At 41.1% G+C, this 18,269-nt stretch overlaps 1 long non-coding RNA gene across 1 annotated transcript in view; it reads left to right on the top strand.

Moving 5' to 3' along the window:
* Positions 1-15,215, top strand: part of LOC137535805 (uncharacterized) — a 75,257-nt gene extending 60,042 nt beyond the window's left edge. Inside the window, exons 2-3 of the long non-coding RNA XR_011024475.1 lie at positions 10,732-11,009; positions 15,081-15,215. This is a non-coding gene — a long non-coding RNA (uncharacterized lncRNA). The remainder of the gene's footprint in view (positions 1-10,731; positions 11,010-15,080) is intronic.
* The last annotated feature ends 3,054 nt before the right edge of the window (positions 15,216-18,269 follow it).

The raw sequence follows: 18,269 nt of genomic DNA, 5'->3' as shown, positions 1-18,269 counted from the left end.
CCCCCTGATGGTGCCTAATCCTAACCACCCCCCTGGTGGTGCCTAACCCTAAGACCCCCTGGTGGTGCCTAACCCTAAGACCCCCCTGGTGGTGCCTAACCCTAAGACCCCCCTGATGGTGCCTAACCCTAAGACCCCCCCAGTGGTGCCTAACCCTAACCTTGACAGTGTTACATTAAATCCATTCCCCGTTTTTCAGTTAAATAACGTCTGCAGTTTGGCTTATGTAGGGTGCTATTGGTAAATAACGTTAGTGTGTGCCACTATTGATAAATACCGTTACTGTGTGCCACTATTGTTAAATAACGTTAGTGTCTGCCGTTTTTCTTCTTTTTTCCCTGTGCGCCATTATTATGCAGTACTAACGATAAATAGCGATAAGTGTATCTTTTGAATGCGGCGCCATTTTTATGCATAGGTGCTGTGCGCCATTATTCACTGATCCCATTACAATGGAATCTCTTTTGTTGTCATGTCATTAATCATTAACCCCACAACAGATGTTTCTTCATATGATTTTAACAATTTAGCTCAGGAACGATATTGCTGCCATGAATCTCTGTACATGTGATGGACCTTAAATCAAGTATACACTGTAAGATGAATGCCTCATGTGAGTAGCACTTAAAGGAAACCTGTAGGAAAAAAGTGCCCCATTTGGGTATTGTTGGTAGTAACAACATTATTAGTTAAACTGCAGCATAGTAAAGCAACCACAAGATGTCACTGCAAAATGTAAAGTGCTGCAATGATCTTTATGGTTTTGTGATTTCCTGTATTCTCTGTGTGTTCCTTACTGGCAGAGTTCCAATAGATTGGCATACAACCCACGTTTTCCCATTATGTAAGAAGGGCAAAAAACATAATATCCGGGAAATTATAGACCTGTAAACTTAAGGTCAGTTGTGTGCAAACTATTTGAGGGGTTACTAAGAGATACTATACATGACTTCATAGTAGAAAATAATCTTATTTCTCAGCATCAACATGGGTTTACTAAAGACAGGTCCTGTTTGACTAACATGCTCAGCTTTTATGAGGTAGTGAACGCTAATATGGATATTGGGAATGCTGTAGATGTGATATACTTGGACTTTGCAAAGGCCTTCGACACTGTTCCCCACAAACGTCTGGTGCAAAAGTTGAGGATGCAAGGACTGGGGAAGAGTTTGTGTGCATGGATAGGGAACTGGCTAATGGACAGAAAACAAAGAGTTGTGGTCAATGGATCTTATTCAAAATGGGTGTCTGTTAGCAGTGGGGTCCCACAGGGGTCTGTTCTGGGTCCAGTGCTCTTCAATTTATTTATTAATGACCTAGTAGATGCAGTGGAAAGCAATGTTGCTATTTTGGAGATGATACAAAATTGTGCAGATTCCTCAAGTCTCAGGAGGATAGTGACATACTGCAACAGGATCTGGATAGGGTGGCTTTATGGGCTCATAAATGGCAGATTAAATTCAATGTTGAAAAAGATAAAGTCATGCATTTTGGTCGTACCAATGGTCTAGCACCATACCAAAATAACGGGATACAGATGGGGACATCAAACTTGACAATATGATAAATAATCGTACTCAATGCCAAGCCGCTGCAGCTAAAGCAAATCAAATTTTGGGGTCCATTAAAAGGGAAATAAAAACCAGAGATGCTAGCATAATATTGCCCCTGTTTAACTCTCCAGTAAGGCCACATCTGGAATATGGAATTCAGTTCTGGGCACCACATTACAGGAAAGATATTGCTGTTTTAGAGCAGGTGCAGAGATGAGCAACGACATTGATACGAGGGATGGAAGGTCTCACCAAGAAAGGTTAGATAAACTGGGTTTATTTGGTGTGGAGAAAAGGGGATCTAATTAACATGTATAAATACGTCACAGGGCAATATACAGTAAAAGCTTGGCGGATGAGCTTTTTGTCCCTAGGCTATTACAAAGGACTAGAGGACATGATCTGCGCATGGAGGAAAAATGTTTTAGCCATTTATTTAGGAACGGGTTCTTTACAGTAAGAGTGATTAAGACGTGGAATGCACTGCTACAGAAAGTAGTTATGGCAAATTCGATATCTGCGTTTAATGGGGGCTTATATGCTTTCCTTGCTTTGAGAGACATCCATAGCTACTAGTCAACCCAGAAAACTACTGGGATATAATCCAAACAGTATGGAATATCACACAACATTGGCTATTGTAGTTAAAACATAACCTTTATTGCAAACATTCTGAAAATCATAATATAAAAATCGGTGAATAGGGTGAACCAAGTAATGTCCTCACAGTGCGCACTGTATAAATGGATTGCAATATATAATCACCATATACAATAACCCTGTCTGAGGCCTGCAGACAAACAGTCTGAAATAGTTCAATAAGGAGGATCCCAACCATATCCAGTATCACAGATTGGGCTATTGTCCATCTCCTCAATATGTATTCTATAATGATGGCTCTGAAATGTTGTCCATATTACCAAAATGTTCCTCAAACAATATGTATTCCTAAACAGTTTCCTGGGTTAGGCTTGTCATATTAGTAGGGTCAAAGTTACATTGTCACATGTGTGCTGCATAAATCGCATTAAAAGTCCATTCAGCTTGCCACTGACACGGTCATAATAACAACATGAAGTGGTCTCACCACATAGTTATCGCGAGAAGAATATTTGCATAAATATATGGGCAAAAGAAAACACATTGGCCTCAATTCACTAAGATCATGCTGGAGATAATAAGGCAAGAGAAAACTTACCACCACACATCGATCTTGCCTTATTAAGGTGTAGAGAAAAGTTTTCACAGTGAGCGAGTTATCTTATCTCTTCAGTCCGTAAAGGTGCGCACACACGTCGGATTTTTCCAAAGGAAGGGTCTTTTGGATGTCTGAATGACTGGTCGTTTGGACGTCAAATCGGGTATGTGTACAAACGGTTGTTCAGCTAATAACGCTGGTTTTGAAGGATCCGCTTGGCGGATCGGTCAAATCCAGTCTTATCAGCTGAACGACCGTTTGTACACACGCCCGATTTGGCGTCCAAACATCAGGTCATTCAGACGTCCAAACAACCGGTCATTTGGAAAAATTTGACATGTGTATGTACCATTAGTTACTTCCTCTGTAGTTATTTTCACATGCAGTTAATTAACAGCCCCCCGATCAGTGAATAGGAATATACTACCCATTCACCGATCTAAGTCCCCCACAGAAAAACTGACGGTCTCTCATCAGAGACTGTGGTATTTCTGCAAAAAAAAGTTCCCTGTCTTCATTCTAGTTCCTGGAAGCATCATCGCACACACTTCCAGGACTTTTTTGACTGTGGCCATCTTGTGGCCAAATAGTAAACTGCACCCACATACATTTTTTAATAAATAAATACATTAAATTACATTTAAAAATTAGCTGTTTACTTCCCCACACCAAAAATTACCCAAATAAAATTTTTAATTAAAAAATAAAAATTACAATAAAAAAAACATAAATAGTTACCTAAGGGTCTGAACTTTTTAAATATGCATGTCAAAGGAATATATTAATATACTTTTTTAAATTATGGGCTTGTAAGTAGTGATGGACGCAAATTGAAAAAATGCACCTTTATTTCCAAATAAAATATCGGCGCCCATACATTGTAATAGGGACATAATTTAAATGGTGTTATAAGCGGGACAAATAGGCAAATAAAATACATGGGTTTTAATTACAGTAACATGTATTCATTTCAAACTATGCTGGCCAAAAACTGAAAAATAATGAATTTTTTCAATTTCTTTCTTAATATTCCTGTTAAAATGGATTTAGAATAAAATAATTGTTAGCAAAATGTACCACCCAAAGAAAGCCTAATTGGTGGTGGAAAAAAACAAGATATATATCAATTAATTGTGATGACGAGTAGTGATACAGTTATTGGCAAATGAATGGGAGGTGAAAGTTGCTCAGATGCAAACAACAAACAACCCTGTGGGCTTAAGTGTTTAAGGATTGATGAGTTAACTTTAGAGATCTCGCCTTAACTTAAAGACAGAAGAGTTAAAGAGGAACTTCAACCTAAACAAATATACTGTCCTTAAGTTACATTAGTTATGTTAATTAAAATAGATAAGTAATATAATCTCTTACCCACCCTGTTTTAAAAGAACAGGCAAATGTTTGTGATTTCATGAGGGCAGCCATCTTTTCAGTTGAAAGGAGGTGACAGGGAGCATGAGACACAATTCCAACTGTCCTGATCACCCCTCCCAGTTGCTAAAAAAAAATAAATTATTTTTATTTTCATGATAGTCATATGACGAAGTCATATTCACACTGAGATTCACATTTTTGCCTGACTCAGAATCTTCACATAAATAAAATGGATTTTTGCAAGTTACACATTTTCACAAAAATAAGCTTTCTTGAAGATAAAATATGTGATGCCCATTGATTTCAATGTATTTGAGGACATCTGCCTCAATTCACTAATCTTATCTCCTGTCTTTAATAACGTTTCTAGAGTTATCACTATGGTGATAATGCATGAAGTATTCAGGAAACATTTTACCTCAGGCAAACCTAAAGTTAAAGTTAACCTCCAGACTAAAAATCTACTCAGCAGCACTGAAAAGGCTTTGTGTTTCTTTAACTGTTTCCCAGCATCAGAACTTAGCTCCGCCCCATCAAAGAAAACTGCCCGGGCATTTTCCCCCTGATGCTGTGCAAAGCATGATGGGATTTCTGATGTTGTTGTTCTCATTGTCTAGCAGCTGGGACGGGTGATCAGGACGCAGGACAGTTGGAACTGTGCCTCATGCTCCCTGTCACCTCCTTTCAACCAAAAAGATGGCTGCCTTCATGAAATCACAAACATTTGCCTGTTCTTTTAAAACAGGGTGGGTAAGAGATTATATTACCTACGTATTTTAATTAACATAACTAATGTAACTTAATGACAGTATGTTTGCTTAGGCTGAAGTTCCTCCTTAAGATCCAACTTCGAATGGCTGTCAGGAGGAGTCCCACTTTAAGAAATCTGCGTCATACCAACGGATACACCGGCAGGAAATGCATTCTTCTTGCCGCCACGTTTTGTATCTTCATCATGAAAGAATATACAGATGACAGGACGCAGCTCTAGGGCAGGGGCCTGGATAAAGCTGCATATTTTGTCCCCATCAAACTAAGAACAGAATATATTGCAGTTAGAAAAAAAAACACCACCTCCAGAAGCCTAGAGGCAAGATTCATTTCAAGCGTACTGCCCTGTCATCGGTGTCACCGGATTGAAGCTTGCTCTTGTTTACCGGATGAAGGTTTCACACTGTGTCAACGTTCTGCCAGCGTTCAGTATTAAAAAGAGCAGTTAGTACAAGCCAGCCATAAACATGGCATATCTGTGTGACTGGCAGAAGCCGCTACATGCTCCCTGGTGCAGATTTTAAGCACTTGGCATGCTGCTATCTCAAACTGGAGAGAGGGGGCCGCGTGCATCATTTGGGCTTGAGTGCAATGCACTCGAAATAATTACTTTAATCAGCAAAAGTTAATTACTTTAAATCATAAATTAATGGCAGAGCATTTGGCAGGGCCTGATGTGTGTGGCGAAGCTGTCAGGCAGGCATCACAGGTGAATCCGAGACCCTCGCTCTGCCATCGAAGGACAGCAGAGGAGAGGAGACTCACCTAAGACAAGACGTCTCAAAAATAAAACAAAAACAAAACAAAAAAACAAAACAAAAAGACTTTAAACTGTCAGAGATGTAAAATTTTAAAGAAAATATATGTGTAGGCGAGAAAAAAAAAAGGTTAGAGCCTCTTTGCTAGCAGATTGCCGCTAAGCAGGTGCTGCAGAAGGAGCCGGCCCTTGATAATAATAAGATTTTAAAATGGCAGCTGCCTTTTATTTTACTGCGCGTTTGGAAAGATGTTCAAAAGTAATGAACCCAGCTGATGTGTTTTATGACTTGGTAGTTAGCCGTGTTTACTGTGGATGAACCAAAGACGTGACGACAAGATGAGATACACTCGTTTAATTGCCTGCTGAGAAAAGCAGGTTTTTTTTGTTTGTTTTTTGTTTTAGTTTTTTTTCCCCTTTGTTTATGGAAATGATTTAAGAAATTAACATTTGAGGTTTTAATAGGTTTCTTTTCCTGAATATTTTAGGTCTGTAAGGAAGAGGGAATTTGCAGAGGTGGGTGTGATAGATAGAAATAGAATGAATTGATCTATTGGGAATGACTGGGGGGAGGGGGGTGTGGGCGGTTAAGATTCTGCTTTTTTTAGATCCCTCCCCCAACCCCCTCTAGAGCCTACGTATATTTAAAGTGGACCTGAACTCTTGCACAGGACAGAATAAAAACATAGAGAAATGCACCCTGTATGTATTTAGAGAGCTTAGCCTGTCTAATTTCATTTCATCTGTGACCAATCACATCTGTAATTTGATCTCTCAGACGTATCAGCTGGCTGCCTCAGCAGAGCAGCTTATTTGTAAACATAGGATGATAATATATCTGCTTCCATAAAAGTATGAAGTAGACACACTGTATATTTATTGCAGGATTTCTATCAACTGTAACAAAGATTTTTTTCTTTAAAGGTTATTATGCTGTTGCTTATCTTTTAGAGCAGAGAGGAAGTTTAGGTCCACTTTAATGGATAACTGACCTGAGAAGGATATGGAAGCTGACATATTTGTTTCCATTTAAACCATGCACATTGATTGGCTGTTCTGCTGATCTTCTGCCTCTAATATTTTTAGTCATAGCCCCTGAATAAGCGTGCAGATGAGATGTTTGACTTAAAGTGGATCTGAAATAAACTTTTACTCATTGCATAATTGTGTTCCTTTCATATAGTTTATAGGGCATTCCTCGAGCCAAATACTTTTGTTTTGTTTTAATACTCTAATTCCCTATAAACTAAACAAGCCTCGCCCACAGCTTTTTCACAGTGCCTTGGCATTGTAGCAAGGGCTTATGGGAGCTCAGTCTGGGCAGGAGGAGGAGGACGTTATTAGCCAGAGATTTCAGAGGCAGAGGGGAGGAGGGAGGAGGAGAGGGGACTGAATTTACACACAGGCAAGCTGATAGCATCTCCAGCCCTCAGCCTGTGACAATGTGGCAGAACATGGCTGCCGTCATTGTATCACAGGAATAAATAATCATAAACTTTTGAAGCTGTCTGCAGCTCCCCCTCCCCCAGGCCCCCTGTGCTCTGCTGTCCCCCATAAATCAAACCGCCGTGTTAGCGACATGCAGCGTGTCGCTAGCAGGCTGTTTACATGCAGACTGTCACTCTCCGCTTCTCCCCTGCTTCCTCTTTAGTGCTGCTCCCGCGCCTGCATCCCTTCCCTCCAATCAGCTTAAAGAGGCGCAGCTTACGCAGCGTGTCGCTAGCAGGCTGTTTACATGCAGACTGTCACTCTCCGCCTCTCCCCCGCTTCCTCTTTAGTGCTGCTCCCGTGCCTGCGTCCCTTCCCTCCAATCAGCTTACAAAGGTGCAGCTTACGCAGTGTGTCGCTAGCAGGCTGTTTACATGCAGACTGTCACTCTCCGTCTCTCCCCCGCTTCCTCTTTAGTGCTGCTCCCGCGCCTGCGTCCCTTCCCTCCAATCAGCTTACAAAGGTGCAGCTTACGCAGCGTGTCGCTAGCAGGCTGTTTACATGCAGACTGTCACTCTCCGCCGCTCCCCCGCTTCCTCTTTAGTGCTGCTCCCGTGCCTGCGTCCCTTCCCTCCAATCAGCTTACAGAGGCGCAGCTTACGCAGCGTGTCGCTAGCACGGTGGTTTCCTTGGGGGGGGGGGGGGCAGCAGAGTGCGGGGGGAGGGAAGCTGGGGGGGAACATAATAGTAACAGAGGCTGGGCATTATATGAAGACCCAGCCTCTGTGTGCTAATAGGATTCTTTAAACCCACCTTGGGTTCTCTTTAAATTATAATTAGCCAATCGCTGACCAATTTTACCACCACCGTGTAGTATGAGGATCTACAAATTGTGAACACTGTGAGCAGATTGTGTAGGTAATCCTCATACTACCTGGAGGTGGTAAATTAGGGTGCTTCCTGTTGGCAGTATCAACAGAATTACCTAGCTTCAGTATAGTAAAGCAACCATAAGATGTGACTGTAAAATGATATCTATGGCATTGTAAGAGATTCCACCAATTGTATCAATCAATACTTTGCAGTTGTTGTTTATTTTTTTTAGTTAAAATTAACCCCGTAGGAACTTGATTCCTTTCAGAGCAGGGCCGGTTCTGGACTTTTTGCTGCCTGAGGCAAACTTGTGAGGAGTGGATGCCCCCCCCCCCCCAACCACCACCCATTTGGAATGATTGTACAGCACCCAACAATTTACTCATTTAACCACTTTACCCCCCACGGTACGAATTTCTCCGTCCCTTTTTTCCCCCCTAAAAAACCAAGGGACAGAGAAATCCGTACCTTCCGCGCTACCACTGCTGTCCGCGCTCCCGCCGCTCATGCGCGCGCTCCCACCGCTCGTGCACGCCGCCGCCCACTTGCCCGGAGATCAATGAACAGGAAAATCTTTTCCCGTTTGTTGATCTAAGCCCCCGAAATGATCTGCTGCTTCTTTGAGAAACAGCGCGATCATTGTGATCTTCCCAGCCTCGTAGTGCTTCCTGTAAGCGTCGCATGTAAATAAACTCACTGTGGTCATATAGTCATCTTGTGGCCAAATAGTAAAACTACACCCTGAAGCATTTTACATATACAAATACATTAGTTTTACACAATAAATTAACTCATTACCTCCCACACTCCCCAATTTTTTTTTTTGTAATTAAAAAAAAAAATACAATAACCTTACCTTAGGGACTGAACTTTTTAAATATTTATGTCAAGAGGGTATAACACTGTTACTTTATAAACTATGGGCTTGTAATTAGCGATGGATGCAAAACTAAAAAAAATGCACCTTTATTTCCAAATAAAATATTGACGCCAAACATTGTGATAGGGACATAATTTAAACGGTTTTATAACCGGGAGAAATGGGCAAATACATTTCATGGGTTTTAATTACAGTAGCATGCATTATTTAAAAACTATAGGGGCCAAAAACTGAAAAATAATAATTTTTTCCCACATTTTTTCCTATTTTCCCATTAAAACACATTTAGAATAAAATAATTCTTGGCATAATGTCCCACCTAAAGAAAGCCTAATTGGTGGCAAAAAAAAAACAGTTCATTTCATTGCGATAAGTAATAATAAAGTTATAGACGAATGAATGGAAGGAGCGCTGAAAGGTGAAAATTGCTCTGGTGTTCAAGGGGAAAAACCCCTCAGTGGTGAAGTGGTTAATGTTCTCCCATGACATTCTGCAGCTCAGCACAATAACACTCTGGCTGGCTGGCTGTGACAGACAAGCTGCTCACCCTCAGCCACTCCATTCCTCCTGAGGAAGGTAAACGCAGTACAAAAATGCTGCCCCTGTAATCCATGCGCCTGATGCAAATGTTTCACCTTGCTTCGTGAGAGAGCCAGCCCTGTTTTAGAGCAAGCATAACTGTGGACAAGATGACTCGTTTCCATATTTATTTCATCCCAATGTGTACCGTGAAGGCAATACCACTTCTGACCTCTTCATGGACATACATGACAATCATGGCCAAAAAAATTCACTAGGTGATCAGTACTGGTGAAAACAAAAACAACACATGGACACCGGGTGTAATCATGCCAAACAATGGGCAAGACAATAAAGTGGAAACGTATATACTCACAAGTGTGGGTTGCTCTACGAGGCAACCACTAGTCTGGGCATGTAAGGAGGTACCGTCCCCACTTGACTTTTGTGAACAATGTGTTAGTCACTGCTCTAAAAAAATTGTCACCCTACAAATAAATTGTGGGGTGAATACCCTGCTAGTGTATTGAATTGTAGGGTGAATACCCTGCTAGTGTAGGGTAGTAACAATACTGTGCACAAAAACAACCAGGAGGCACCCAAAAAATGATGATACTATGGGCTTGATTCACAAAAGCGTGCTAACAGTTAGCACGCTGGTGAAAAGCCCCTTATCACGCCTAAACTCAGTTTAGGCATGATAAGTTTAGGTGTGATAAGTTTAGGTGTGATAAGTTTAGGCATGATAAGTTTAGGTATGATACGTTTAGGTGTGATACGTTTAGGTGTGATAAGTTTAGGTGTGATAAGTTTAGGCATGATAAGTTTAGGCGTGATAAGTTTAAGCACCAACTGGGTTAGCACCGCAGTGCACAGCTGATCAAAAATTTTGCGCTAGCAAAGTCTGGTGGGCGTGAAACGTTGCATAGAGTTTAATGGCGCTACTTTGCGCACAGGACTTTGCGCACGATCTAAACTTATCTAAACTTATCACGCCTAAACTTATCACACCTACAATTATCAGGCCTAAACTTATCACGCCTAAACTGAGTTTAGGCGTGATAAGGGGCTTTTCACCAGTGTGGTGCAATGGTTATCACGCCTAAAGTCTTTTAGGCGTGATAACTGGGTTATCACCGCTTTGTGAATCGAGCCCATTGACTCTAAATGGAAGAAAGTTGGCTCAGAAGTACTTGTGTAAAAATTCAAATTGTATTATGTGCTGTGGACACAGGTGTACTTCTTTTACATGAGAACGGTTTCTAATGATTCCATGAAAGTACCCTTCCCGTACCTCGGGGAAAGATTATCGTCTTTGAGAGTTCAGTGTCATTTTTACCTTTAATGCTAAACATAAGCTGCTCTTTTCTTTACAAAGGAAACTTCCCTCTGATCTGGCCACTGTGGGAGCAAAAAGAAAAAAAATATTGGATTTCCAGCCTTTTTTACAAGTTACAAGAGTTATCGATGTTCTTGAGCGAGAGATAGAGAGGAGCTCTTTCCAGCAGTTAACTAGACATCGCTTGGCTTTTCTAGGTTGGTGAAGTTCTGTAGGCCTCGCCAGTCATCTGCATGACCTTGAAACGTTATTAATCCATTTCCACAGAACAGCAGGCTCACTTTGCATTGTAAAGGACCCAGACTTATCCGTATCAGGTAAAGAGATGAGAGCCGAAATCAGTTTTAAAGAGATGGAAAATTTGTGTATTGCCATTCCGTCTTTGTAACACCCGGATTGCCGTTCAGGAGTACTTAATATGAAATATTGTCAGCATAATAAACCTGACATAACCTTCCGCTTTTTACCTCATTCCAGACTCATTTGTCTTCCTCTTTTAAAAAGTATGTGTACTTCCTGAAAGATAAATCTTAGCTGGCTGAACACCAACATGTTTTCCTATACAGACATATTATTATTATTTTTTAATCAACGGTTTATTTAGCAAATTCTTATCTAGACATTAATTTAAATGCTCCAAAATATATAGAAGCTAAAACTATAAGAAGTACCCAAAAGACCATAAAGTAGAATAGATAAATATGCAAAAAAAAAGAGGCAAGCAAAAGCATTGGTGTGCACAGGAGGGACAAGGGGGGTCAAACTTTAGCAACGTGCGAGAAGTGACCCGTGAGTTAGGCTCTCTTACTGCACTGCACTTGTGCTTGCCCTACCGCTCCTGGAAGTTGTGATTGATGGCCACGCCCATTTTTTGTGGTGTGCTCCCTCTTATAATCCTTTCTGCAGATGCCTCTGAGTAAACGGATTACTTTCATTACGCTAGCTTAATAGCCAAGACAAAGTTTATTGCGCACTTGACAATATGTTTCGTAGACAAGGTTACTTCCTCAGGTATGTGCCACAGGGGGAAGGAAAATGGTTTCTAGCTCTTAAAATCTTTCAATTTTGGTGACAGGTAGTGATTTATGAATAGTTTTATAGTGCTATCCAACATATCCTATGGCAAGTCAATGGCTAGGTAAACTAGGCTTTTTGATCAAACTACTAGTGTCACGGCTTGTTATGATTATATTCCCTTTGCGCATTCATAGAAATTCAGGTTGTATTGAAAATATGTGAATTGTTCATTTAATACAGAAGAATTCATTTGAGTTTGAAGTGGAGGCTGATTTTCCTTTTCTTATGGGGTTGTGACTGCTTCCAAGCTACATGGACCCATTTAAAGCTGGTTTCTGCTGGTTGCAGATATCCTATGGTGTCCTCAAGTCTAAATGACTCTCATGGCTTTTTATCCTGAAAGCATTTTGGTCAAGGAAAGAATCCTATGCTGATTGTTTGCCCCATCTATTAGTCATGGGAGCTGAGTCATGGGAAAAAGGTAAAAAAAAAAAAAGTATTCAAGAAAGGAGTCTTAGTGGTAATCATGTATCACAGTTTCTGCCAATTCAAAGTCTGGTTGGGGCAGGTGGTAGTATGCAAAAAGTTGCAGAATGGGCAAAAGAGGGACAGAAAGGTAAAAGAAGTCAGGGAGGTCTGCTAAATAGAGGAACAGAAGATAAGGTGAAGTCAGAACATCTACAATAGACATCAGCAGCAGAACACTTCTGTACAAAGAACAAGAGGAAACTGAGCTACTAAGGCTCTGTCACTCTGCTTTAAACAAATTGAACTTTTTGCTTCTTGGTGAACTTGTGATGTGTCTTGAAGTCTTCATTTACACCAGCGCTTTCCCATAGAGGCAGAGCTTTGGGCTGTAGCTCTGCCTCAACTTGCATCAATCCCAGCTGATTGCCGCCTCTCCCCGCCCCTCTTAGTCTTCCTTCACTGAGAGGGGTGGGAGAAGGCGGAAATCCGCGGGGATTGACGTGAATGGAGGCAGAGCTGCAGCTCAAAGCTCTGCCTCCCTGGGCAGAAAAAATACACGACCAAGAAAGTCGTGGATTTTTGCCTGGCATTTGGGGGGTTTGCAAACAGCTTTCTGCCGCGTTTTAGCAGAGCTGAAAGTGCTGAAGGTAAATATTGAATAAAAAGTGTAATTTTAAGAAGCTTCGGTATCTCTTTAAAGGTAGCATGGCCTGAAGGCTGTGGTGTTCATCCATAGTTCTCTCAACTACTGGGTAAATGTTCCCCATGGACTTACATTGACTTAGTGGATTTAAAATTCAGAAGGCAGCACCACACATGGGGTCTGATTCACAAAACGTATCGCATGAATTATTACACCTTATTTGTTTTTTAACTTCAACTATAAGGTAAAATAAATCATGCGACCAACAGATAAGAAGAAATAATTCATGAGATAAAACAGGTGGGGGTGGGGCTAAACTCTGTAGGTTAAAACAAATAAAAAGAAATGGGGATGTTGCACAAAATGTATATTGTATATTATCTCTCATTACTTGTTTTAGCAAATAATGAATCACTTCTTGGCCCTTATTCAATTCACTTTGGCCCTTATCCAATCAACCTTTTCTCCTGCGTTTTCTCCAAGGAGATAATGGCCTCAATTCACTAAGCTTATCTCCTGTCTTTAATAACGTTTCTAGAGTTATCACCATGGTGATAAGGCATGTAGTATTCAGGAAACATTTTACCTCTGGCAAACCTAAAGTTAACTCTTCTGTCTTTAAGCTAAGGTGAGATCTCTAAAGTTAACTCTTCAATCCTTAAAATAACTCCAGAATTCTAAAGTTAAAGACAGGCTGCATGTGAAAATAACTACCGAGGAGGTGAAGAGAGAACTCTCTAACTGTGAAAACTTATCTCTACACCTTAATAAGGCAAGATCTATGTGTGGTGGTACGTTTTCTCTTGCCTAATTATCTCCAGCATAATCTAAGTGAATTGAGGCCATTGTTTTCTAAAAAAAAAAAAAAAAAAAAAAAAAACGTTTTAGTGCCTAGCAATTGAAAAAGTACTAACAAGTAGGCACAAAAGAAATATCAAACTTGGTTGGACTATTTTCTGGGATACTGGGAGCTTTAAAAGTATTTTATTGATAAGGTCCGAAAATATCTCCTTGGAGAAAACTCAGGAGAATTGGATATGGGCCTTTTTTCTCCTGATTTTATTCCTAAGAGATACTTTTTCATTTTCTGTGTTAAAATAACTTTTCAGCACTTTGCAATTTAAAAAGTACTGAAAAGTAGGTGAAAAAGTACTGCCGTCTGTCAAAAGTATTTTCTTGTTTGCTGTTGGCTTTAAAGGGCTTTTTATTGATAAAGTGTGAAAATATCATGTAGGAAAAGAATTTAGGAGAAAAAGTTAACTGAATAAGGGGCCATATGCAATTTACTTTTTTTCCAAAGTTTTCTCCCAGGTGACAAGTTTTCAGCTTTGATTTAGAATAATGTTTCAGGATTTTGCAATGGAAACAGTGCCAAAAAGTAGGTGAAAAAATACTGTCAAAATTATTTTGAGTATTTGTTTGCTTGCTTGTGGTTTAAATGGCATTTTATTGACAATTTTGAAAATATCACCAAGGAGAAAACTCAGGAGAAAAAGTTAAAGGGAACCAGAGATGAACGTTGCACACAAAATAAACATATCAGTTTATAGCTTGTAAAAAATAAATGCTCTACCTGATAATTTTGCCGCTCTGGTGTGCCTTTTTTAGTGTTTTTTATCCATTATTGCTCCAGGAAAAATCAAATATGGCCACCGGCTCATATCCCTTCTCCTTCCGGGTTATCAGTTGTTCTGGATGTGCTGTCTAGGCTATATGAGACTATGCTGCTATCTAGGCTAAATGCAGCCTTTCATCTATGTGCTTTCATTTTGGTATGATATCTGCCTGTAGGAAGTGTCTCTCATAGGAATGAAACTGCCGTTATTATCAGTATCTAGTGCACACAGAGCACACAGGGATCATATTACAGCCACAGAGCTTCTCTCTCAGGAGCAGCAGCCTCTCCCATATCATCACAGCTCTCAGTATGCAAAGCATGAAATCTAAGCCAGGAGAGGGGAAGGCTTGGGCTTGAAAAGACTACACAGAAGAGTGACTCAGCTATAATGATTCCAGGTCAAACCTCGACTGAATAGTCGGTGCATTCTTATCACAGTTGCTAATAGACTAATTAAGCAGATAACAATGAAACTAAAAGCAGGGTAGGTGTTTACTGTCATGTTCCCACTGATAAATGTAATAAAATACATGAGGGTGCTTCATCTCTGGTTCTCTTTAAATGCCTATGGACTGGTGTGTCTCTTATCTCATACATTTTTGTTCCTTGTTTATTTAGCACGTGAATTTTTTCCCCTTACAGTCGGAGTGAAAAATAAGGAAGATAAGTTTTGTGAATCAACTCCATGATCGCCAAGCTTAATGGAACTCATCCTAAAGTCACCGCAATGACCAACTTACCAAGAAATAAAAGTACTACTTCAGCTGTAGAGCCCCACTTTACTAGCAAACATCAATTTCTCATCCTTAGTGTACGTTCGTAAGACATAATACAGCCTCCTTCAAATGAGTAGCGCGCCCAGAAGCCGATGGAGAAAGCGAATGAGAAGACAGGATGGACTTCACAGGCAAAGTCATTTTTCTTCTCGGGGAAGGGCTGCTTCAAATTAAAGGGAATATCGGCATGGGTTGGCAGTGCTATTTTAATCATTCCGCTGTGTCCGGGACGGAAGATAAACTAAAAAAGGTGAATATTAAAAAGAGCTGCAGCATTCAGTCATTTCACGAATGAACACATAATAGCCAAAGGCAAAACCAGGAGGTATCTTCAGTTCTAATCAGCCTCTCAATTTTATTGAAACCAGATTGGAATTCTTGGAAGGGAGCCTACATATCACATCTTTAATACTAATTTTCATATACTCCAGTAAAACTGTCAGGGTGAATCAGTTGTTGAGGGAAGCTTCCTGTATAATTTTACAGATGCGGCTCCCCGTGGCTCCGCGCACAGATCTCAAACACAAGAGCTTTCTGTTTTTTTGAGAACATCCTTGTGGAGTTGCGTCCACCTGCGCAATCAGGCTCGTCTATAAAACCTGTCTGTGTCAACAATGTACTCCACGAAAGGGTAACTACTTGTACAATAACGTGCAATTCCGTCAACTTTGTGGAATAGGATTTTAGCTGTATTTATTTGCCTATAAAGCACAAGAAAATATTTTAATTGTATACTAATGTAACTTGCATGTAAAAAATATAATGAAGTATCTAAAAAGGCTTCTCTAAAAAGGCTTTACACTTGACCTTCTATGATCGCCAACTGCTTAGGTACCACAAATTGAATCATTCACAACTCCTTGAAGAAAAAAAATTTAATGTTGGATAGTATGAAATTAGAAGCTCTGTTGGCATTTTATGCTTTCTGTATCCCTTCTGGTGAGATTTTTTTCCTCAGTTTTTGTCCCCAAGACATTTGTGACTTTTATGGAACCCTGTAATGGGCCTGTGAATACCTAACTGTGTGCCATGGGGCATAGTACGCCTGGAACAGGTTAAGGCATGGCGTATGGCAGGAGGGGTTATGGGGTAGGTGGAGGTGTGGCATGGGGTGGGAGTGTCCTTGTGGAGTTGTGTCCACCTGCGCAATCAGGCTTGTTTATAAAACTCGTCGGTGTCAACAATGTACTCCACGAAAGGGTAACTACTTGTATAATAACATGCAATTCCGTCAACTTTGTGGAATAGGATTTTAGCTGTATTTCTTTGCCTATAAAGCACAGGAAAATATTTGAATTGTATAGTAATGTAACTTGTATGTAAAAAAAATATAATGAAGTATCTAAAAACGCGTCTCTAAAAAGGGTTTACAGTTGACCATCTATGATCTTCAAATGCTAGGGAACCACAAATTGAAGCCCAACTCCTTGAAGAAAAAATATTTAAATGTTGGATAGTATGAAATTAGAAGCTCTGTTGAGTTTTTATGCTTTCTGTCCCTTCTGGTGAGATTTATCCTCAGTTCTTCTCCCCAAGACATTCATGACTTTTAAGGTACCCTGTAATAGGCTTGTGAATGCCTAACTATGTGCCATGTGGCAAAGTATTCCTGGAACTGGTGAAGGTATGGCATGTGGCAGGAGGAGACATGGGGTAGGTGGAGTTTGGCATGTGGCAGGAGGGGACATGAGGCAGGTGGAGGTTGGCATGAGGTGAGAGTGTCCCTGAAGCAGGTGACGGTTGCTATAGGGTCAGGTGTTTGTCTGGAACTGGTGAAGGTGTAGCATGTTGCAGAAGGGTATATGGGGTAGGTGGAGGTGTGGCATGGGGTGGGAGTGTCCTTGTGAAGTTGTGTCCACCTGCACAATCAGCCTCGTCCATGCTCTGTACACACACTGCTGCTCCACGTTCAGTGCACATGCTGCTGCTCCATGCTCTGTACACAGGCTGCTGCTCCATGCTCTGTACACATGCTGCTGTTCCATGCTCTGTACACACACTGCTGCTGCTCCATGCTCTGTACACACGCTGCTGCTCCATGCTCTGTACACACGCTGCTGCTCCATGCTCTGTACACACACTGCTGCTCCATGTGTCTGTACACACGCTGCTGCTCCATGCTCTGTACACACGCTGCTGCTCCATGCTGTGTACACACGCTGCTGCTCCATGCTCTGTACACACGCTGCTGCTCCATGCTCTGTACACACGCTGCTGCTCCATGCTCTGTACACACGCTGCTGCTCCATGCTCTGTACACACACTGCTGCTCCATGTGTCTGTACACACGCTGCTGCTCCATGCTCTGTACACACGCTGCTGTTCCATGCTCTGTACACACACTGCTGCTCCATGTTCTGTACACACGCTGCTGCTCCATGCTCTGTACACACGCTGCTGCTCCATGTTCTGTACACACGCTGCTGCTCCATGCTCTGTACACACACTGCCAGGAAACCAGAGAAGATCAGGGAGCACAACCATTTATTTTTCAATTTGCAAACAATTTCTCCCCATTAATTGGAATCTATCTACTACACAGTCATTATTCCTCTTCCTGCTACAAAAAACTTCTCCACAGTTTTGAGATGAGCATATGTCACCTCTGATCACATTTTGCTCATCTCTTTTGTTTCTCAGTTTTCTGCTTATGTTCGGTTGCTGCCCTGGCATACACTAGGCCTGCATAATTCAGGAACGTCTTCACTGAGAAAAAGCTATTGTCTCAGATGTCTTCGTTATGTTACTCTCATAACAACCTTGGCAGAGCAAAACAAAATGAATGGAAATTCAGATACATGCAAAGCTGAACTGTCTTCTACTTTGTTTAGAATCTTCTACAACCTGTTTAATGCTTAAAGGGACACTTAAGCCAGAAAAAAATGAGTTTTGAGTTTTACTCACCTGGGGCTTATATAGCAGCCCCCTGCAGCAGTCCTGTGCCCTCGCAGCCCCTCACTAATCCTCTGGTCCCCCGATGCCAGCTAGTTTCGTTTTTGCCGACAGGCCCAACAGGACTGGCCACGCGCAGCTTTCTCCGCATTCCTGATTGTAA

This window comes from Hyperolius riggenbachi, chromosome 10 (genome assembly GCF_040937935.1).
Source record: "Hyperolius riggenbachi isolate aHypRig1 chromosome 10, aHypRig1.pri, whole genome shotgun sequence".
NCBI lineage: Eukaryota > Metazoa > Chordata > Amphibia > Anura > Hyperoliidae > Hyperolius > Hyperolius riggenbachi.
The sequence above is the reverse complement of the archived record's forward strand: the minus strand, read 5'-3'. Positions and strand labels throughout refer to the sequence as shown.